Raw genomic sequence first — 23,352 nt, 5'->3', positions numbered from 1 at the left:
GTTAGATGTAAAGATGATGTGAGCATGGAAATGTCACACATAAGCAACGAGTGCAGGCTGGCAGTCTTGCCAAAGCTGCGCAAAGTTCCCTCAGCAAAAGAAGGTTAAGAGTCCCTGCTGTATAGTTGGTTCAAGTGACATCAAGGGTCAGCGACACAGCCGTACTATCTGCCATGGGGGAGCACGAGCAGTCACAGCTCTTCCCTTAAGACACCAAGTTTAAAAAGATAGAGTGTATTAAGGAGGCAAGTGAACAGAGCCCCTCAGTCTTGCAGGCCCTTCAGCCGCCCCACCTGCTAACCCAGGCAGCCCCACAGCTGTCAATGTCAATGTTTATGCATCGAGGGTCCTGTCTGTAGCTCCAAGCCCCTCAACAGGGTAGTATAATAAATCAGTCAGGCTCAGTAGCTTAGAAGTCATCAAGCATGCTTATCGCTTCAATCATCGATGACGGAGTCTCCCGGGGCCCAATACGACCAGTGTAGCAATGAGCAGTCACTAGGCCCTGCATCAGCTTTTATGATCTCAGCAACCCCAGCCAGTAGTAGGTACAGATTCAGGTGGCCACCACCGCAGTCCAGAGGTTCCACATGGCAGTAAAACACGTAATGGAGCAGCGCACTCCCCATACTTCCAACAAAGTTCAGAGTCCCTGGGGTCCAACGTGCACAGAACTGGCAGAAGCTGCTGCTCAAGCCCGACCACAGTGCACAGCGCAGGTTCAGGTGGCCAGGCTCGCGAGCACCCAGCTTCCCTTCAAGTCCCTGTTCGCCGAGCTCAGCCATGGTGATGCACTTGTACTGAAGTAGTGCAAGGATAAAAAAAAAATGGAGTAGTCCCCATGACAGCTAAACCTAAATGTGTGTGACAAAACTAAATGAAAGGCAAACTGCCCAGCTCCTTTTATACCCCATCTAATAGTTTGCAATGCAGACACTGCAGCACAATAACACAGAAGCCATTATCAGCACAACAAATGTGCGACACATTACACACAATACGTCCAGAATCTTCTTTCCATAAGAAGGTGGTACAAGATGTGCGCAAACGCAGCCTGTACATGAACTAGAGCCAGCAATTAATGTTTGTGCACCGGGCCGCAGTCAAGAAAATCTTTATTTAAAAAGAGACACTGGTGCAGTGCCACACCAAAGAGCCTTGTTTGGCGGCCCAAGCAAGCTACGCCACAGGCTGGGGGGAGGTGGCGGACAGTAATGACCAGTTAATGATACTGCCATTTAGGACTTACTTGCGGTCAGTTACGTGGTGGGCACACTCTGCCTTTAACTTCTACCCTGAAATAAACCTGGCCTGGTGCTGCTGCCTGCCCTCAATGTCGTCGTCGGGCTGCCTTGCGGGTGTGCCAGGCGTGGCAATCTGAATGAAATCTGCGTGCTGCTGCACAGCCCCTGCCCCCGCAGAACCAAATCTTCCAGCCCAATGATCAGACAGTGTCCCGCCCACCGCTGCACGCACCAGAAACAGACCGCCAAAGGCGCCAATGCCATATCTGAAACTTCAATCTTGGCTCAGGCTCGCACAACCAGCTGCAACAGTCTGCGGGAGACCTTGAGAACACACTGTGCCAAGTCAGTGTGAGTGGGAGGTAATCAATAGCTTGTGAATATTCGTAATGTGATGTGGGTGGTTCAGCAGACAAGTAGACAGTATAAGTGCCAGTACTAAGCACCGGGAAGCACCGGCGCAAATTAAGCACTGATTCCAGTGTGGAGAGAACCATATTCTTCATCTTATACCTCTTTATTGAAGGACTGACCTGTAATGGATGCTAGTTATTACACTTGTTAACGTCTGAAACCAAGAGTAATGAAGTTTTTAGCAGATGCAATAAGTAACACTTTCCATCAGTGACTTAGTAGGCTCAGACTCAGTACATGCAGTGAAATATTTGCAACATTATGAAACCACTGTAAATGTGGAAACAATAGGTCCCAAACCCTTAAATCTCACTTTTTCTATGAATGTTGGTCAATGAATGGATGAATGCAACTACTAATGAATGAATGTAACTATTAGTGGAACATCCCACCCAGAAATTATAGATAAGTTATCAACGCAATATAGAAGCAATAATGGCATCATAGCTAAAAGATTCACCTCATATTTATAGCAGAAAGAGAGCATGTTCTTTTATCATATTCTACTTCGAGAATTAGAGCACTTGCTTATATCTATGCACAAACAGGTCGGTGCCATATGAAAGCCAATGCAGGCACCTGCTATATGACGCCAGCACAAAAGCAGCAATGACACTACAATGCCAAGAGTGCTCATCCAACCAAATGTCGTTTTCCCTGAGTTTCAGAAAAACCTTGCAGGAGAGCGGTTCATAAGTCCGTTCCAAACAGTAAAGATTTGTATGGTCCCTCAAACTTCCCTCTCATAAGTTACTCACTGACATCTTAGTGGCAGATTATGCCACAGTACAAATAAAGACTGTGTTTCTGAATAATACAAAGGAATTACTGACACATCTAGCCATGACCTCTCAGCTAAAATATCCATATTTTTGTTTGTAAAACTCGACCTCTGTATTTTCTCCAACATTTATATGGCACACATCAAGAGAGCACAGCACAGATCCTCTTCTCTTACTTCATGATACCTTAATTTATAGGGTAAATCAACAATTCACTTTTCCCACAAAGCAACACAACCAATTTCTTTTCTTTACGGAGTTTTATATAGCGCAAACACTTGACCCGAAAGTATCGGTATCAGAGCGCTTTACACTAGTTGCGTTACATAAGGACACATTCACTTTTGTTAGGCACGGCGAGATTAAGTGATTTGCCCAGAAAAACAGGATGTTCAGCGTCATTGCCGAGACTCGAACTCGGTTTCCCAGATTTAAAGTCGACCGCCCTAGCCGTTAGGCCAACTCCTGTCCAATTACTAAGTAATCTTGACATTAACATATTTGCTTGCCAGATTTTGTAATTGTTCCAAATAATATGAACCACATAATCCAGCGTTGTACTGTAGCAGGTGCTGTGCGTCACCCAAACCATAAATGGCCTATTCTATATAAAACCCACAAAAAGCCAGTCGCGGCTCATGCGCGGTGGTGTGTGGGGGGGGGGTGTCGGGTGGGGGCCGTGGGGGAAGGGGGAGTATTAAAATAAATACAAAAATCCTTATCCTACCGAAGGTCCTGAGCAGGTCCGCGCCGCCTCGGGTCCGTTGGCGCCTACAGCCCCTCTCTGTAAGGCCATATGCTTTACAAGCACAGCACAGCTCGAGTGGAGACTGGTACACAGAGCTGTACATGAAGCGAAGTTGTAGCTTCAGTTCATCCACACACTAGGGAGGCCAGGTCACATCCACTCCTGGAAAAAAAAGCTCGGGCCTCCTGCCTCACGAAACCGGATCCAGCCCGGCAGCAGCGGATGCAAAGTGTATCAATTTGCCATGCACAATACAGGCTGGGAGGGGCTAGGTGAACTGCCCCCCCCGCACTGTGGGGCCTTATGTTGCAATGCTCTCCTCTCTCCCTCGTCACTGAGCTCGGCCCAAATATGCACAGTGCATGACCCTGGCAGCAGAACTTCTCTTTCCCCTCTCAATCTTGCAGCCATCAAGCATTGGCAGTCACAACGTGTCCTTAGATTCAATAGACCCGGCCCTGTGAAATAAGTGCCGGTGCTGAGCACCGGAAAGCACCGGCACAAATTAAGCACTGGATCCAGACTCATTTAATTAAGAAATGGGACGAGGAAGGGATCGGGAGGTAACTTGTATTTGAACAGATGATCAAGCAGCCCTGCTGCCCTGCTGGTGTAATGTGTGTGCAAGGATGAAAGACCCGCCCCGGTCCTGCTACAGAAAGGGCTGAAAAAAACGTTGTGTGGCAAACCAACATGGTGGCGAGCCTAAGCAGCCCTGCCATGGAACCCCACCATGTCGGGCACTAGCAACCCTGCAGCTGCCTGGCCTGCCGCCTGAACAGGACACACCCAGGATGAAGCTTGCTAATGCAAGGCAGCCTTGTGCTAATGGTTCCCCAGCACCACCCACTCTACCTGGGGCCCTGGAGTGGGACAGACCACAGTAACCATGCTGTGCAAAACGCTACCTTCTAAGCACAGCAGGGTGTGAAACAAAATGCAATAACAATCTTGAAATCAGAGCTTTGTTTCATGGTGAGATAGAAAAAGCAGGTGGCCTGTGGCAAACAGTCTTTCTTATGAATAAGGGGCGGAACCGAAATATAACAATCATTGGCATAGCCAATAGGTCTCGCCTTTGGGACTTACTAAGTCATCAAAATTAAAATTGAAGATATAAGAGTTTACATTTACCACTAGTATGATAGTATTGGGATACAGTTCGTACAACAAAGGGAAACAAAGTGGTCAGTGTGGAAAGGAACCTCTAAAGAGTTTAAGAAAAGACTGTGCAGTGCCTAACTGAAGTGATTTCTAACAGATTTGATTAAAGCCTGCATGTGTCCTCTATGACCATTATTCGGCGTCTATGTCGAACATTCTAGACGACCTTGCCCCCCTGAAACTAAAGAGAACACAAATCAAAGACAGAAACCCCTGGTTCTCCGCCTCCCTCAACTCAGAGAGAAGATCCCTACGTCAAGCCGAAAGAATATGGAGGCAGCACCCATCTACCGAGCACCTCAAACTTCTCCGGCAGGCAAGAAACTCCTACAACAGACACATCCTCAACTCAAAAAAAGATTACTTCAGATCCGAACTGGGGAATGCCACGAATAGGCCCCGCAAGCTCTTTGAACTGGTTAAACTTCAATCAAACAAGCTGGCCAAAACCCCTAAAGAATCACCGAAATCTCTTATATCGTCGGATGAATTCTCCTCCTTCTTCGCCGAAAAAACTGCCTCCCTAGGAATCGAACTTAGTACCGCCTCTTGCGCTCAACCCCCTCATGACCAACTGCCTCCCCATGCACCCTCATCCTCGACCTTACCCAAAAACGAAGCTTGCTGGACTGACTTCAAAATCTACGACGAAGACTCCATTGCTAAAATCCTCTCTACATTAAAACCAAACAACCACTTCAATGACCCGCTACCATCCAACTGCCTCGCTGCGGCCTCCCGTGCCATTGTTCCTTGCTGGACCGCGATGATCAACGCCTCCCTCCAGCAGGGATCGATTCCGGACCCCCTGAAAGCCGGCCAAGTCCTTCCTATTCTAAAAAAACCAACGCTTGACCCCGCCGCACCAGACAATTTCAGACCCATCTCTAATATACCCCTACTAGCCAAAGTGTTAGAGAAATGCGTACAATACCAGCTTAGTCAACACATCGACAACTTCCACCTGCTGGACGACTTCCAATCGGGATTCAGACCAGGGCACAGCACTGAAACAACCATGCTCCACATTGTGGACGACGCCCTCCAAGCCCTGGACCAAGGCAAAACATGCCTCCTAATCCTTTTAGATCTATCTTCCGCCTTCGACACGGTCAATCATGAAAAACTACTTGAACGCCTTAAACGCAGGATGGGTCTGGATGGCGTTGTCCTTGAATGGTTCAGGTCCTTCCTCCATAACCGATCTCAAAGATTCCTCATTGACGGCAAACTATCCGCTCCCACCCCGGTCACGGTTGGAGTCCCTCAAGGCTCAACCCTGTCTCCTACCCTCTTTAATCTTTACTTGGAGCCTCTCACTGAAATTCTACGCTCCGCCAATATCTCCTACCACATGTACGCGGATGACACCCAAATTTACATCAATATCTCCTCACTCAAGGAGGTCCTCGCCCTGAACGAAACCCTGAAACTAACCGTTCAGTGGCTTGCTACTAACCAACTAAAACTCAACGCCAAGAAAACTGAATTTCTCCTGATCTCCCCATCCAAAGCCAACCCGGAGCTACAGTTGTGGTTCAAGGCCATCACAGCCCTAAATTGTCCCCCGACCATCGTGGACTCCGCCAAATCACTGGGCATATTTCTTGACTGCAACCTGAACATGCGTGACCACATTAATTCAATGGCCAAGGCAGCCAGATTCCACCTGAGCTACCTCTGGAAATTAAAACCCTTCATCGATGCTCCAGATTTGAAAATGGCAGTCCAAGCTCTAGTCATATCCAGACTGGAATTTGGATGCTCCACCCTCACAGGCCTACCCAAGCGCTCCTTGGCACCGCTAAAAGCCTGTCTCAACGCGGCTGCCAGACTACTCACCGGCACCAGGAAATTCGACCACATCTCTCCACATCTGAAAGCCCTAAACTGGCTCCCTCTAGAGGCCAGAATACAGCTGAAACTGGCGTGCATTACACACAAGGCCTTATACGCAAACTCCCCTGCATACCTTTCACAGAAGCTGGTGCTATCGGGAGGAAACAGGAAATCTCGATCCACTAACAGTCTCCTGCTCCGACCCGCCCACTTTCGTAAAAAAAGAACCTACAATAGGGCATTCACTGGGGCAGCACCAAGAATTTGGAACTCCTTCCCGCCCGCTATCAGAAGAATCCCCACTCTTGCTCGCTTCAAGAAGGAAGCCAAAACCTTCCTCATGGGTAAATTCCTGTACTAAGTCCTCCTCTCAGCAGATATGACTTGCTGCCTGATTCCATGACTATTGCGCCTTCCGCAACCCTATAACCGGACTCCATCGAGACCCAAGGGGGCCACGGTCTCTGCCAACCCTAGCTTGAATTTTAGCTCTCATGAGTGCTCCCTTTGCCCCCATGCTACCTCATCCCCCCCTTTATGCTATATCTCTTTGCTTTTGATACTTTACTGTTTGCACTGTTTCTCTATGATGTTTTTTTTTACCTGTTAACCATGTAAAGCGCTCTGATACCCTCATGGGTCATGTTCGCGCTCTATAAAACACATAAATAAATAATAAATGTGAGGTCAGATGGTATATTGTTACTTTTAGTCTCAAATGTTTCTTTTTGTTAACTGCTTGATAAATGTTTCTTTTTGTTAACTGATTCTGTGCTTCCTCCACACAGCAGATAATTAGTTTTCAAGTTCCAGGCTCTGCCGGAGGCACCGTGATTAGAGCTGCCTTAAAAACTTTCCAGAGGCAGACTGGCTGACTGAGACACTCTTGGTTACTCAGCGTGTCCGTTTCATTTTGCAACATTTCTTTTGTCAGACTGTTAATTATTAAATGCATTTGTGAATTATCAGGCGGACAGAAGAAATGTTGCAAAATGAAATGGACTCGCTGCGTAACCAAGAGTGTCTCAGCCAGCCGGTTTGCCTCTGAAGCTTCTGGAGGACGCGCTGCAGGCTCCCGGGCAGGGCAGGCTGTGCCTTCCCTCCTCCTCGCGCTGCCTGAGCTGCTTGTTTTCACTTGAAACTGTTACACAATTTGTAAAAACTCGCTCAGTATCTGCAGTTTGCCGTGAGGGATGCTTCTGTAAGAAAACATGGTCTTTCACACGAATGCTTACGCAAGTTAACTTATTTGTGCAGTCAAAGGTCTAAATCATCTTGGGTACTTGGACATTGCTCCACTCAAACCTCAAAACAAACCCTGTGTGGGCGCATGAACGTCCCGGTTTGCTTAGCTATCAACTCAGGGTTACCACGCATCAACAGAGCAGCATTAAGAGGCATTACAGGGTAGGGATTTGACCATTGTGGAAGATGACACTGTTTACTGAAATATGTATATTTGTCATCGACCCCATATTACCCGAGTGTGCAGTTGGAAGTCTAACAGATTCCAATTCTTGTCAAATCCAACTCATACTAATACTGAAGCGAAACAACCTTGAATGTGAAAGACCAAAATGTGCTCCGGTCTGGTGAGGTAAAACGTGACCTACAAATCTTTAGAGGTCTTTGTGAAATCTGACTTCTTCGATCTTCTTTTAAAAATGTTGCTCCATGTAAAGGAAATAAAATCATGTCCCCCCCCCCCCCCCCACCCCCCCAAAAATCCTGATCCCCCCCCCACAAACACATAAAACAAGGTAGTTTTTACAATCCCAGCCGCTGACCCAAATCTGTTTTGTCCATTTAAACCGTAGCATGATAAATTCAATTAATTTCCGACACCCTCCATTTTCCTTGGTCACAAGATAGTTCCTGACGCCAGAAAGTCTGGGGGGTCATACGGGCAGCAAATTGAGGAACAAGGCGGCACTAATGCCTTACAAGATCCCAACTGCACAGCCCCCTTCTCTCCCTCCTCTCGGTCGAAGTTTTCAAAATCCTACAGTATTTGGGGGCGGGACATGGACGGGGCTTCGCTGGGCTGTGCAACTATGTGAAAGACTGCAGACCGACACAGAGGCTGAAGGAATGTGCACTATACATGATATATATGTGTGGATTATTTTTGTACTTTCAGGAGGGTGGGGGCCACAAAATACAGAGCTGCAGTGCAAAGAATTTCCTAAAAACATGCAATATACAATTTCAGACTCTGTAACGAAGCACTTGAAGTTCTACGGTCCATATGCGTGTGAATTCTGTTTTATAATCGCAGATTAGGATTTTAACATGATATGAAATGAGGGACGCACTGAGTGTTTCTCGTAAGAAAGTAGAGTGAAGGAAAACACCGGGCAGAAATATATCTATTGACGAACAAGATCACACCAAGTCTCTTGGAAGCTGGAGTGATTCCAAGAGGCCTCCTCATAGAGTAGCGCATGCGCGCTGCGCTAGGCGAGATGTAAAAAGGGAAAAGCAGCTATCCAATATTTGAAAATGCCTTCTTTCCCATCATGGAATACAGGGCTATTTATATGCCTCAGAATGAGGAATAACCTCTCATAATCAATGACTGGGACGAGGGAGACGAACAAGGTGCCTTATCATCGTGACAGATTGCAGGCTGTGATTTTACCAGATATCGATTTTTATAGCCAATAGGTAAGATCATTCAATATGACCCACCTCCAGACCAGAAGAGAAGCCTGCAGGCTGGAATGTATTTTACTGCTGCCAGACCACCTGTTTGTTTTCTATTCATCTCTGTTTCCTTCTTGCCATTGTTTTTTTTCTAACCAGATAAAACATCCATTAAATTAGATCTGCCGAGTTCTGCATTGCATCAAAGCTTAATAACTTTCATCAGAGCAATAGTCCTAAAATTATACTGATGTTAGGTCGTCTAAATTTAAGGAAATAAAAATGTGTTGTCTACAACTATAGATCTCAGAAAGAATGGATCAGTCTTGTTTGACATCACTTCCGTTCAAGTGATAACCTCAGGCCTTGGAAGTAAAGCCAGAGTAGCGGAGCCAAACAGAGTCTGCATGCCACTTTCACATGCACTCGGGCTCTGAGGGCAGTGTTTCATACCTGTTTACAATATCGGAAAAATTCATTCTCAAATGTACTTTTACTTTTCGTTTCCTTCAGGATTTGGTCCTCTAACTCCTGCTCACAACATATATCCTCAAAGTAGCTCTTTACAAGTAGTGCCCCTATTGCCCCAACATATTCTTCAGTAGATTCACTTTCCTGTTTTCCTAGAACAAAACTTAAATCTTTCAGTCATCCCACTCACTTTTCCCCATATCTCAGCCCTATTTGCTTTACAGCCTAGTAAAAGGAATTTATGTCAAATTGAGTTTCTAGGTCTGTAAGTGTTAACATTTTGCTGCCTCTAATGCGTGCACTCTGTCCCTTCCAATACCTCGGTGTAGGCTAGAAACATTCCTTGCCAAGTTTCCCAATCCTCATGAGGTTCCCCTCATAAAGTTTCTAGAAAAGGTGAAGAAGCTACCACACTGGCCATGTTATAAATTAACTAAGTGAGATACAGTGTTAAATATACCAAATTAAATCAAGTTGTCACTGTTGTCTGGGGTTAAATAACAACTTGATATTAAACCACGTAGTCACAGTTGATCTTGTCTAAAGACTCCAATACATACTTTTGTGTCACTTTTAAGGAACCCAGATTTTCTTGAACTGGTTAGGAAGTCATGCCTCAGTGAATTTCCTGTTGTAAAGTTTGAGTGCCTCACTGTACTGTGTAACCGTTTCTTTACCAGCACTACTCGCAAATGTAGATGAAATATAGCGTTGGTGCCTTTGATCATTGGCCCTTTCCAGAGGCACCACTGGAACCTGTTCAGCAAATGTGAACCTGAAGAGCAGTCAGTGCTGTGTTTAGCCCCCTTATAAGTGCCTAGGAAAAATGCACTTGTGCTACTAAAATGGCGGACAGATGTTTGTGCATAAGCAACATGTGTAATGTGGAGCATGGGACATGATGACTTCACACAATAACAGTGCGCATCACACACTGCCTGACTATTGCTTCGCAGTTCATTGAGCAGGCCTTGCCATAAAGGTTTTAGGTCGAGCCTGGGCATGCTGTATTCGAGTATGGATTTGAAGCTCTGTCCACACTCCGCCCATATTTCTCATTTGCTTTTGTCATTGTCCTTTGTAAATGCTGGCTTCTGATTTGTTAATAGGCTTGTTAGTCCCTCCTTAGTACCTCCTTGTCTTCATTTGTAACCTCCCATGAGGACTGGGGCTTTTACTTCTGTTATTACACGGTATGTCTTATTTAGTCTGTAAGCACTCTTTTCTTGAATTGAGTTTCTCCTACCGCAGGCACAATATGCATTCCTGCAACATTCAGCGCGCCGTGCGCACTTTCACTTTCCAAGCAGCCCGGCACAAAAACAGCAGCAGCTTCTTTGAAATGAAATAGGTCTCGCATTTACAAGAGTTTGAGCTATTGCCATTGTAAATGACAGTGCCTTTTATTTATGTGTTAATTATTACAACAGATAAATTAAAGGCATTTTCATTTACAATGCGAATAGCTTAAACTCTCGCCCATGCGAGACCTATTGCATTGCAAATGCTTGTTATTAATTACTGTTGGGACAGGAATGTCCTCTGCTTGGTTTATGCATTGTTCCCCCTGCCCAGAGTGCCTATCCTTGTTATTTATTTTGGCCCTGACACCACACTAACCTATGAACAGAGGCCTATGCCTGTCCCAGACTGAGTGGTCCTGGAATTGTCCTGTGACTTGGAGTGGAGCACCAAGCTTGCCCTCAATGTCGACAGTGGACTACTGTCCCTGTCGTGGGTTTATCACTTAGACTGATGGTGGCGGCAACCTACCATGGTTAAGAAAATCAATAGTGACCAATGTGTTTTTTTATCTGGGTCACTTTGTATAAAGTTCTACAGCTATGCACTTGCTTTTATGCTGACATTCCAACTGCATATTAAGTGTGGTTGTGTTTGTAGCCAGTGCACCCTATGTATAATGTGAGAGTGAGGGAGAGAAGCTATTATATTACTAACTGACTTTTCCATTACTTAATGACAGAAACTTCTTAAAAGGCAAAAAACTCCCTATTAAGTTGTGTCTATTCTGTGGTACAAAAGGACATTTTCTCTGATGGTATTCAAATGGAGTCAATGTACTTGCTGCACCCTGATCATGTTGCTGAATATTGTGGTTTTAGTAAGATTTTTTTTAACATAGAATATCAAAATTTGGAATTACTGACTGCTGTTTTTTTGTCAACTGGAAGGTATTGATCCTGAATGCTCCTTCATTCTCTCCTAGCAAAAACACCAAGCAAAGGAAACATGGAGATCGAGCTGTCTAAAAATAAAAGGGTAATGGTTGCATCAATGGAAGAGTTGGTTTCCAAACCTTGTGCCGCTGCCTTAAATTTGCAGACGTCTGGTTTGCTGCCAAAAGTGCGGTCATCCTCATTTGTGACACCAATGCATCTCCCGTCAATGATCTCTTTCAGTACAAGTTATTGCCAACGCAAAGGTTGGTCATCAATGGCCTTGTGTGCAGAATTTCATCTATGAGAGTCCTTGTCTAAGAGAATAGTATTCTATGGAAGGCATCATATTTAAATCACTTTCATGTGTGAGATTCATCCTTGGCAGTGTGGAGGCTTGTCCATGAGAAGTATCATCAATGAGAAAATTAGACTCTTCTACTAGCGGTCTCTTCCAATGAGAGCTTTTGTACTCAGGGCCGGACTGGCCGTAGCGGGCACCGGGCATTTGCCCGGTGGGCCAGAGGGGTGGGAGCTGGTTTTCTGGCTGTGGGGTCTGGTTTTGTCACTGCCCCCCACTCCCCCTCCCAGGGCTGGTCGAGCAGCAATCTGCCAGTGCTGGTTGCTCTTCCGTCCGGCCCTGTTTGTACGTGAGAGATCTTTTTAAAAACGGGTCTAGACCATGATTGTGTAGTTTCCTGTAGATGTTTTAAATTCCTTAAAAGGTATGCTGTAAAAAATGTATGTAAGATTCATCTCTCCCTTGCAAGTCTAAAGCTCAGGGCATTTCAATGTTACCCTTGCCAGGTGATGAGGAGGAGATGGCTGGTGGTAGTGGTGATGGCAGCAAAGTATTTAAAAAGGAACAGGATTAAATTCCAGAGTAATACTAAAACACTGAAAACTGTATATTGGACAGGTACGTAGCATTGAAGGAAGGTCTAGATGATAAAATCATATGAAAATCTCCTTGATGCAGGAAAATCCGGCAGCTTGACGAAGTGAGCCTCTACTAAATTCAACCTTCCAGTGTCCACATCAGAAAATCCTTTTTTGTGTGAGTTCAAGGGCAAACCTCCAAGTTAAATAGAGACATTCCAATAATGGGCACCTCGGTTGCATGGAAGAGACGTTTATGTACTGCATTGTGCAGGCTAATTCAGTGATCACAGTAGCCACCCCCCACTTTGCTCGAGAAATATAGCCACTCCATGCAAAACCTCCCAAAAAAGGATTAAAGTAATGTTCAAACTGATAATGCATTTGTAGCAAACAGTGATCTTAGATGTGACACAGAGTTGCAGCACACACTAGCTCCCATTTTCAAAATTTACCAAAACCCAAAAGGTTTAAGCCGAAGTTATTCTAGGGGATGGGGAAAAGACATTGCCTGCCATTATTGATACTATGATTGCTCCAACTGAATAATAAAGCAGATTTTTAGCTCTATGGTTGGCTTTGCAGCACTTCTGTCTGTTTGGAAATTCAAGTAAGGATTGGTGGTATTTTTTTATAATCTTCTTTTGGCAAACATGGATGAGGCATTACTAGCGAAAAAAACGGAGAGTCTGTGAAATAGCTATCCTTGCCACAGACGGTGCTTTCTTATTCAAACTTCAAAGAGGACCTCCTGTGTTGGTGCTCCTAGAAAGGTAGCACAAAAACAGTCCCAATGCACTGCTCCTCCTTTGTTTGAAATCCATTCTAATGAAGGTGGGAAGCAGGATTGATCATCTGACAGGGCGACAGGGCGTAACATTTGAAAGATTGGGATTGAACATAATCCCATATGACATTCTAAGAAATGTACAGCAAAGTGCCTGACACTCTGCCACCAATGCAGGAACAGCATTAAAGTATCACTGCACTACTAGAAGCGATTCTGAATATGTTATCATAAGGAATGATAGAAGAGGCTCCAAAGGCTCAAAGAGACAATGTATTCTTTTCCAGATTCTAGTACGTCCAAAAGAAAACAGGTGATTGATGCCCAGTTGTAGATCTTCAAAGGCTAAACGTTTGCCCAAGGAAAGAATGGTTCAGAATGGGGAACACTGCAAAGCATTCTTCTGCCTCTTGACTAGAATGACTGCCTTACTTTTGTAAAGACTTTCAGCATGCGTATTTCTTTATCCCACTACATATTGGTACTCTGGACTTGTGGTGTGTTCTACAAAACGTGGATGCCATTAAAGGTTGTCTTGGGATCGTTAGAGTCTAAGGGTTCACTGCACTATACAATTGATAGTAATGCATTGATAGATGTATCCCACAACTTCAGCAATCCAACCCCCCCTTCCAGTACGAGCAGTAATTTTGCATGGTACAGACATCACTCCATTTGACACCGGAGTTTCCCTGTCCAAGGAGAGGGGAGAATAGGTGATGCCGCTGGTGAAAACCTTGGCAGCACAGATAGCATAGTGCACAGGTATGAAGTTCTCATGCATGTCATCTTGCATTCTTTTAATGCTTCTTGCATATGGTTGTGTATTCTGTAAGAACTGGATGCCCAATGGCATGAGGTTCCTGGAGCATGGGATACCCTCGTATGGATTACATTGCAGCTTCTGGTGATCATACAATGATGTCCAGTGGTTGTTAACCTTTTCAACCTTCTGGAACCCCACTTAATAATCACATGAATCATTACTGGAACCCGGGGACCCTCACTGAATCATTATTGAAAGCCGGGGACCCCTACTGAGGCATTACTGGAAGCCGAGGACCGCGACCTAAGTATTTTTGATTATTAAAACTACAAATGAGTACCCCAAAAAAATGAAGAAACAAGCATTCCTCAGACGAATACATAAATGATGAAAACATTCACAAATTTTAATTTGAAGGTTGGAGCTTTTCTAAATTCAATTGAGGCCCCTTCTTGTCCATGTACTATATTCTGTCCGGTGCACTTGCACTGCTCCATCAAATCCATCAGAGAATACTAACTTAATTTTAGCCTGCAATTTCATATTCCTTCAATGTAGAAATTTTATATTTTGCTTCTTTATTTAACTACACTTTTATTAATCTGTTAATATTTACATTTCTTAGCAGTTGTGGACCCCCTTAGTAGGCTTCGCAGACCTCTAGAGATCCCCAGACCATATGTTAAGAACCACTGGTGGTGACAATTCAAACACAGTGGCAGTTCAGAGAAAAACCATTGCATAAGAAAGAACCGCAATAATATCAGACCTCAGAAGCTTTTCTAACAAAGGCTTGAATGTTCACCTTAGCGATCTTCTGACAAACTCTCACAGATCCCAGGACAAAATGACGTTACATGTAAATGTGCTGGAACCCGGGGCTGTGTGGCTGGATCCCAGTTCCCCTCTCCCGCAAATCAAAGGTGCTTAAGTCTGAATATGCATGAGCAACTTTATGTGTGTTTATTTACGTTTGCGAGCAGTGAAACACAAAATTCCTGCTTTTGTCAAATTTCAGCTTCTAGGGCACTACAACAGAGCATTTCATTCTTAACTGAACATGTATGTGATCTGAGCCACCGCTGTGCTTGCACACTCTGCAGAAATATGTCAGTCTGCCATGAGCAGGACCTGGTCAGCTAACACTGCTCAAGTTCCAACACTAGGGCAGGCCAGATTGCGATCTGTTCACCACTCCTGGTACATTTTACACTCTGAGGACTTAGGGGGCGATTCTGATGTTGGACAGACCGGAGTTCATCAGACATCATTTGGGAACTTGGACCGAATGACCTCCCGTCGTAGGTCCTAAGCCAGGAAGTAGGATGCGACCGAACACTGTTCGGTTGCACTCCTATTCTTTACCATGGGAGCATGCATTCCGATTGGAATGCATGCTCGAATGGTAAAGAGCTGAGGTGCAGTTCATCCCTGTCTAGGGACCTGCCACAGGGTGAAGGGATCACTGTGGGGGCACCATAGGTGTTCCCTAGGCTGCCTTCTGGCGGCCTTGCACCCATGGGGGCCCTTCTGAGGGCCCTTAAAGTGGAATTCCCACAGCCTTTCTGTGTCGGAAAGGCCGGCACAAAAAGGCTGTGGGAATCATCCATCATAATCCCTTGTCTGGAAAGAGCTGCCCCAGGGATAGATGGAGGATTTTCGAATGGCAGCTGGGCACTCCAAGTCCGTCGCAAGCCATTCGGAAATCCAGTTCTGATTCCTTTCCTACCGACCCCATCAAAATGGGTCGATCAGAAAATAATTTGAACAGCCGATTCCAATGCGGTCGGCATGGCTTCGACCACCGCATCGGAATCGACCTCTTAGTGGTGAGGTAGGGAGCATTTTGCAATTCCTTAATAGGGAATTTTAATGCATGCTTTTCTCCCATTTCCTCAGTCCCTCACCTCCTCTGGAAGATGAAAACCGAATCATGCATCAACCAAGTTGCATTGGCTGAAGCCAGACTACGCTGCTTTATAGATATGTGGAAAATATTGGTTCACAGGAGATTTAGTTATGCTCCACTTGAGGCTGGTTGCCACTGACTTAGAGTTTGGTGCGCTCTAGGTGCCTAAGATCCAGTGGCGGCTTCTCCGCTAAGGTGGAGGAACGTCGCCCCACTTGTATTTCAGCAGTCCAAAAATAGAAAAAGGCAATAACATGATGTTATTATCATTTTCTTTTTCTATGCGGGAGTCGGGCGGCCCTGACTCCGTGACGCCAGAGCAAATGAGGAGTGGTTTGCACTCCTCTAAGTGCACATGACAGTTTGGCCGGCCCTCTAGGGCTGGCCAAACCGTCATGCACACTTGGCATGTTCTCCATTGGGCAGTGTTGCACAGCCCTCACTGCCTCAGCGTCCAAACAGGACGCTCAGACAAATCTCAACACTGCTCCGACAGCGTTGTGATTGGCTGGGAGAGCATGGAAGCCTGAGTGTTTCCGGTGCTTCCAGCAGACTGAGGAGAGGTGTGCGGCGGCTGGGAAGGCATGCAGCAGTGCGGCAGACAAGGTAAGTTCATTAAAAAAAATGTTTTTAATCCCCCCCCCACTACCACCCCTGTTCCGAGCGAGCCGCCCCTACTACAATCTTTAGACTTATTTTGAGGGAAGGAAGAGCACAATCCTTATTCCCGGACATGGCAAAGATTGCGTATCTGGGTACTTTTAATTCCTCCATAGCGCTTGGCCAAAGCAGGCCTACAATATTTATAAGAGATCACTTAGTAGATCATGTCCATTATTCAAAGATGATCAAGCACAAAATCTATCTTCTCACAAAGGATTATTACATAATTTAAGAAGGAGTGGTTTAATACATGTCCTCGAGTGGTTACCGTTAAACCTTTTGGGTAGTTTAATATATTTTTAGGTGTATTGATGAGAGCCTCTGCAATTTATTTCTGGGAAAAGAGTTCTTCTTATGGAAATAACATCTACAAGGAGTGTCAGCTTTTTAAATTAGACAACTATGTCAAATTCGTCAGAGACAAATTCAAGTTTTATTTCTAAAGTATCCATGTCTTTCATTTGAACCAGCAAATTATTTTACCACATACTGTGAATGCAGGAGAAACATAACTCCACGTGCTCAACATCAAGAGATGTCTACAATGTTATTTGGAAAAGACTTAAGAGTTTCACAGATCCTTTCAGTTATTTCTAGCCATTGGTCAACAAAGGTCAAGCCTTATCAAAGCATTAGATTATTTGCTGGCTAGCAGCTTATATTATCCTTTGCCTCTCTAAAGGTAGTATTTGTGTTATCAAACTTACTCCCAGGGGTCTCTTGACACCGACTATAGAACGGATCAGAGGAGAAAAAGAAAGGAATCATGAAAATCGCCAGGTTTTAAGATCCATTCAGAACAAGAGATAGCTGTTCATATGTTGGAGAGAAATGAGCAATGTATTCCAAATATAGGGGACTAGGACTAAAAAAAGCCATGTCACCTAATCTAGCTTTGTGGAATCGAGGAGTAGAAAAAAGTACTTAAGCCATAGAACAGATCCCTCTCATGGAAACTTATTTTTTTTCCAGTCTTTAAGAAGTGAATCTGGTGGTCTTTCATGAAAGAATTGGCCCATTTCACAAAGCATGTTAAAGGTAGTTAGTTGTGGGGCTGGAAGCCAGTGTAGATCAAGTCGGATAGGCCTGGAGTGGGGGAAATGGGGAGCCCCTGTTACCAGAAAAGCTGTCTGGCTTTGAATTGTTTGTAAATGGTTTGCAGTAAGCTTTGATTCCCAGTTGTAAGCTGTTACAATAGACAAAAGTGAAGCTATGAGGGTTGCGACACAATTACGTCTATAGTGGGAGCAAGGGCAAGACAGATGACGCTGCAATAGGTAGAAGACTTCTTTAGAAGACAGTGGAAGCTCTTTCAACCATCAGCTTGCCTTCAACTTTAACTTTGTTAACTAGTGTACTGCGCACTTAAGTTTGCAATTTGCAAAGCTACCACATAGCAATCTATGCACAAGTTCACAAATCAAATCTGGATGCACAGGCAACATCAGAGATGGCTGTGATACTAGTGTTGTAATGCAACCTTTTCAGATAACGTAATTTCAATTTCTCCATTCTACTGTATTGCTACTAACCACTTTCTAATCCTAAATCAAGCATGTGAATCTATGAAAGATCCAATGCTATGGCAGCTTTTCGGTATTAGTATCTTTCATAGATTTTTATGTGGCTCTCCATTCGGCTCTCTTGACACGGTTTGCTCTCTTCCTGGTGCTGTTCCGGTGCTAGCACACACTTGTCCTGCACCAAGGGTCTTGGCTGATGCTTTGGCGCCAACACTTTCCCTGACACCATGGGTGCCTACTTTGAACCTGCTACAAAACATAGCGCGTTTTTTGAAGAGGAAGGCTGTTTTGGTCAGATCCCATTGCAAAGCACACCAGTTGATGAAGGACTTCCCCTACAAACCCTTGCCTCGTGAGGAGTTCCTTGGTAGGTTGGTAGAGACTGTTTTTTTTCTTATTTAGTTACCGAACACTGGGGCCGATTCACAAAGGCATTTATGATTACGGGTAATAGCACTACAGTATTATCATTTAAGTTCCTAAAAATGGCTGCTTGAAACGGCCCGAGCTGTCCAACTCCATATTAGATTAGTAAAAGTGCAAAAAGAGCACAGGTGTTTCTATTTTTAATAATTGTATACGAATATTCCATTTTTATTTCTATTATAGATATTTTTAGGCCAACGTACAAAGGTATGTAAAAGCACATAAAGATTGCTACAGGAATACTACTTTCCGTATTCTAAAATAACTTTATGATTAGGCCCTTTTGTGTACCTCAGTGACAGCAGTGAGGCGGGCACCTTTCTCCAACTCTCACCCTCCGCTGAAACAGATGCTGGCGTTCATCAGGCATGGCAGAATATATGAATGTCAGAGCTTATGTACCACGAGAGTTGAGTATAAACTACACCTCATCTTCTATAGACAGTACATAGTTCTATGTCAAAGTACAGAGAATTGGTTATACAGAAATATTTCTAAATAGGAACTGCATCCTGCATACATCCTTGACCAGCAGAAGTGATTAGGTAGAGTGATTGAGTCTAGCCACTTTTTTTCCATCTTATCCCATTCCCTGTTTCTACCACTGGCCCCCATATTCCATTGTATGTTGTCATTTATGAGAAATGGAAAGGTACTTTGCTCTTGTAGAATTATGGGTGCATTGTTAGTGTATGCTTAAAGGGTCTTTCGGGCTGCCCATAGAGGAAATTCCCTACTTTCCAGCTATACTTTACAAAACTATGGAGGTCCTTAATTTGCCTTTGCCTGTAGAAGAGAACTAGGCTAACCCTTACTCCCCTTTCACGAGGTATTAAAGGATCCGATTTAGTTTGCTTGGAGCAGGCCAGTGTTTGCCCCTGCAAAGAGTCGCCATTGTCTTCCACCTGGGTCCCCAAAATGTCTCATTTTTTTTATTTTATATTATGTAAACCCCTTGCTGAGATGTCTTGTAATCCAGTCTTTGATTCCACAGGCAGGCTGTTGCCCCCCCCCCCCCCCAATGGATTTCTGCATCAGAATTGTTTTCTTAGTCTGAGTACGGGTGAGAGCCCACGTGTAAAGATTACCTCCTGAGTATAGTCTTTTCAGCTTTATTAGTTCACATTCCTCCTATATCACAGAGTAAAATGTTGAACAGCTTCTCAATCACAGAGGCTAATTCTTCTGGCCAGGTCTGAATATTCAGGATATCTGTAATTTTCAAATCTTAAGAAGGCTCATCTGAGCCTGCAAAAACTTCATCTGGGAGTGATCCGCTCATGTCCTTCGGCAGTCCCTCCCGAGCAACTTTATTTATACACTTATTTATAATACAAGCTATACAAATGTAATTGTCTCTAGTTACCAAAGTTAAACAAGCATTTGCAATGCAATAGGACTCGCATTTACGCGAGTTTGAGCTATTGACATTGTAAATGACAATGCCTTTTATTTATGTTTTGGTTTTTACAACTTAAATAAAAGGCATTGACATTTGCAATGCTAATAGCTTAAACTCTCGCAAATGCGAAACCTATTGCATTGCAAATGCTTGTTTACAATGGGGTGGAGGGGAGGCGCATGCATCTTCAAGTAACCCTGCTCGGCCCAAATAAATAATGAAAGTGCCTTTTGTGCTCGCTCGGATCGTCTGTGTGCTGTGCTATTTGTGAAAGAGAGAGAAGGTGGCTCTGCGGGGAAGGTGCCACGGGAAAGCGAAAAGGAAAGACAAGGGGCGGTGAGTCGGGCATTGTGAGTGAGCAACAATGAAATGCTAATGAGACAGACAAGAGAAGGAAGGAGAGAGAGAGGATTTGAAAGTGGGCGCCGGGCTTAAATTGAAAGTGCTGAGCCCATGCACATAAAAGTTATGCGCATGGCAGCAAGTGAAGCGTCGCCTTGCTTATTTAAAAAAAAGAATAAAAGCGGCTGCCTGCTTAAATATTAAGCGTGGCGTATGTGTTGTTAATATGAAAGCAAAAATGCAGGCGCTGTGCTGAAACTTTAAGTACAGCGCCCTGTGGGGAGGGTGGGAGGGATGAGGGGCTGATGGCCCAGAGTCCGCAATTGTTTATAGAGTGTTAATTGATTTAGTTGAGGCGTGCATTACAAAATAAATGTGCGGCCGCTTCACCTGGCAGGCTTATGGCACGTGCATGGTTGTAACAGAACACACCATATAATGCTATAATATGGCACGCGCGTGGTTGTAACGCAACACATCATATAATGCCATAATATACTGTACTGTACTATGTCATACTATACCATAACACAATAGTATTCCACAGTGCTTTAAGAAGTGTTTTATGTGTGCCTGTATACATGAACATCTACATGTAGCAAACACTACAAATGGGTGTGTCTCGTGGAACTGATGGCGAGTGTTATTGCTACTCGACATCAACGGTGCTTGTTTTGTCACAGAAGGATGAAAGACCGAGTCAGCCCGACCTCCGCATTGCTCACCGCAAATGGTGCATTTACGCAATGAACGAACCCACCAAAGGCTGTCCTCATTTTATGACCACAGTATTCAGCTGCAACCCCCGGGGTTGCACAACATCTACGTCACTACTTTTACATCATCTGGTTCTACTGTTTTTTTGCCACACAAATGTGCATAATCTACCACCCACTGCATAATGTGCAGATTTCAACATTAAACGAGACCTAAAAAGGCTTTGTTAATTTGGAATGACTTAAGATCCGTAATACACAGCAGCCATAGCTGAAATGCCTAAGACAAGTTAATAAGATTAGTAATAATTCTCCCCAATGATTTATCATCTAAATATCAGCCTTAAAAATACTTTGGAAATTCAACCATTTTATTCCGAACATCAACTTAAGAGGTCAGAAAACTACACACGTTTTCGTCTCAGATGCAAACTTTTTAATTTTGGTTTACATGCAGTAATTCAGCCAAGCAAAAGCTTCAAATGTAGTAGACTGGAATGCACAAAGGAGAACTATCTCCCCACAGATGGACAGTTACAGGTAGCTCACAAGCTACTCGTTGGAGAAGCCTGCCCTAGATAACCAGCAAAGAAAGAAAAACATAACAAGGAATGAATGAACGAGGAATGGGAGGGAAAGTGTGAGAGGGGACAGAGGGAGAAGACAAAGGGTAAGAGATCATAAGTGTGGGAAAGAAGCAGTGGGGGGGGACAGCAAAGGGGAAACAGGAAAGAAAAGAGTGTGTGAGAGAGGAGGGAGAGAGAGACCAGGAAAGGTAGGAGAGAGGGGAGAGAGGACGTGGTTAAAGGAGGAAAGAGGGAGATGAGAAGGGGGAACCGAGATGGCCATTGCTCGCCCAGGCATCCATCCGCCTGCAGTGAGCCCTCCCCTCTCAGTGCAAACACTTGTCACCGGTGGTGGGGGCTGGCCCGGAGCACAGGGTTTCGCCGGCTGCTTCTGCTGGCATTTCATCGAGCTCGGATTACACAGCCTACCCATTGTCTCTGATGTTTGCCTTCACCACTTGTGCCATAGAGGCAGCCGTCCTGGGCCAGAGGGGTGCATGTCAGCCGCTTGGGAAAGAAAACAGATGCCGCAGCGGCGATGCCAGGCTGAGCGCCACAGATAGCAGATTTCCGTCTGAAAGGCTATTTGCCTGCATGTAGTCTTTGAAATGGAAAAATAGAAGTGCAGGTACTCCGTAGGAGGGTACCTGCTTGTTTCTGAGAAGTGCTGGTACTCTCCAATTAAAAAGTGCCGGTACTCTCCCTCTCAACAATAAGTGCCGGTACTCAGTAGTACCGCCCCATTTAAAGCATTGCGTGCAGCGTGCAGGTCGCCCTTTTTATTTAAAAACAAAGCACCAAAAAGTGTTTCTTGGTGGCAAATGTTCAGTGACTTTAATTATATCTTTTCGCACAGCTCCAAATAGCATCATTTTTAAATCGCTGCGATTTAAAAGAAGCATTGTGTAAGCCAAGTGGCTTTTAACCAGGTCTGCCTTCAGTGTGTGATGAGAACGAAGGTGAGTTAAAACTTTGGAGAGACATAATAGCGGTGGGAGGCCGGGAGAGCGCATGTAGCGGGGGGTGGGGAGGAATCCGCTTAATTACTCTGCGATTGTTCTCCCCCTCCTTGATTTGACATGCGCTCTAAGGCATTCCTTGGCTGCAGAATCACCTCCAAGCTTCTCACCGGCCTCTAGTGGGGTCCCTCGCCGTCCGCCCGCCTTCCCGGGAGGCCATCTCAGCTCACCGGCCACAGCAGAGCTGAGGCTCACTTCCACCCGGGGAGACTGCACAGCCATCTCTGTAACCGATTGCCTCCGCTCATGCCGAATGTGTTGTCCACTGCAGAGAACCCCCAATCCAATTTCAGCGTAGGGGCGGGAGGGGGGGTGAGCGCTCGGCTGAAGTGCGGGTTACAGCTGGTATCCAGCGCTCAGCCACCGTACACTGCCCCCTGCCTGCAGCCCCCACTCCATAACGTATTTGCTCAGCTTTTTCTGCCGGGAGGGCCTCGCCTGCCAAAAGGTTTCTCGTCTTTGAGGCCATGTGTTTGGCCCCATAAAGATAAGAAACCTTTTGCGACGAACGTAATCAGGGGAGCCCGTCCAAGTGGGACGGCTCAAAAAGCCAAGCAAATACGTCATGCACAGCTCTGTTCCAATGGCTGGCCACCGTTTACCATAAACGGAGAAGCCAGCCAATGGAACAGAGGGGCGGGGCTTAAAGCCCCTTACAGAAATTACCCGTTAACACTAAATCTCGCCAGCGAGACTGCGAATGCGCGCAGCCTACGACAGGCGAGACCTAAAAAGAACTCATTTTATACAACTATTTGCTGTGCACAATAATGACCGATAGTTTCGGTTCAGAGAGCTGTTTTTTTAATCCGTAGGAGGGTATAATGTGTTTTTTTTTTTAACTGTCCTCTGGCTGTATCTGTTGGCCC

General features: G+C 45.0%; 1 protein-coding gene across 1 annotated transcript in view; it reads left to right on the top strand.

The window, feature by feature from the left end:
• The window catches only part of MGARP (mitochondria localized glutamic acid rich protein), a 543,910-nt gene that overhangs the window by 441,966 nt on the left and 78,592 nt on the right, over positions 1–23,352 (top strand). The window lies entirely within an intron of this gene.

The sequence above is a fragment of the Triturus cristatus genome, chromosome 2_2 (assembly GCF_964204655.1).
Source record: "Triturus cristatus chromosome 2_2, aTriCri1.1, whole genome shotgun sequence".
NCBI classification, from domain to species: domain Eukaryota; kingdom Metazoa; phylum Chordata; class Amphibia; order Caudata; family Salamandridae; genus Triturus; species Triturus cristatus.
The sequence above is the reverse complement of the archived record's forward strand: the minus strand, read 5'-3'. Positions and strand labels throughout refer to the sequence as shown.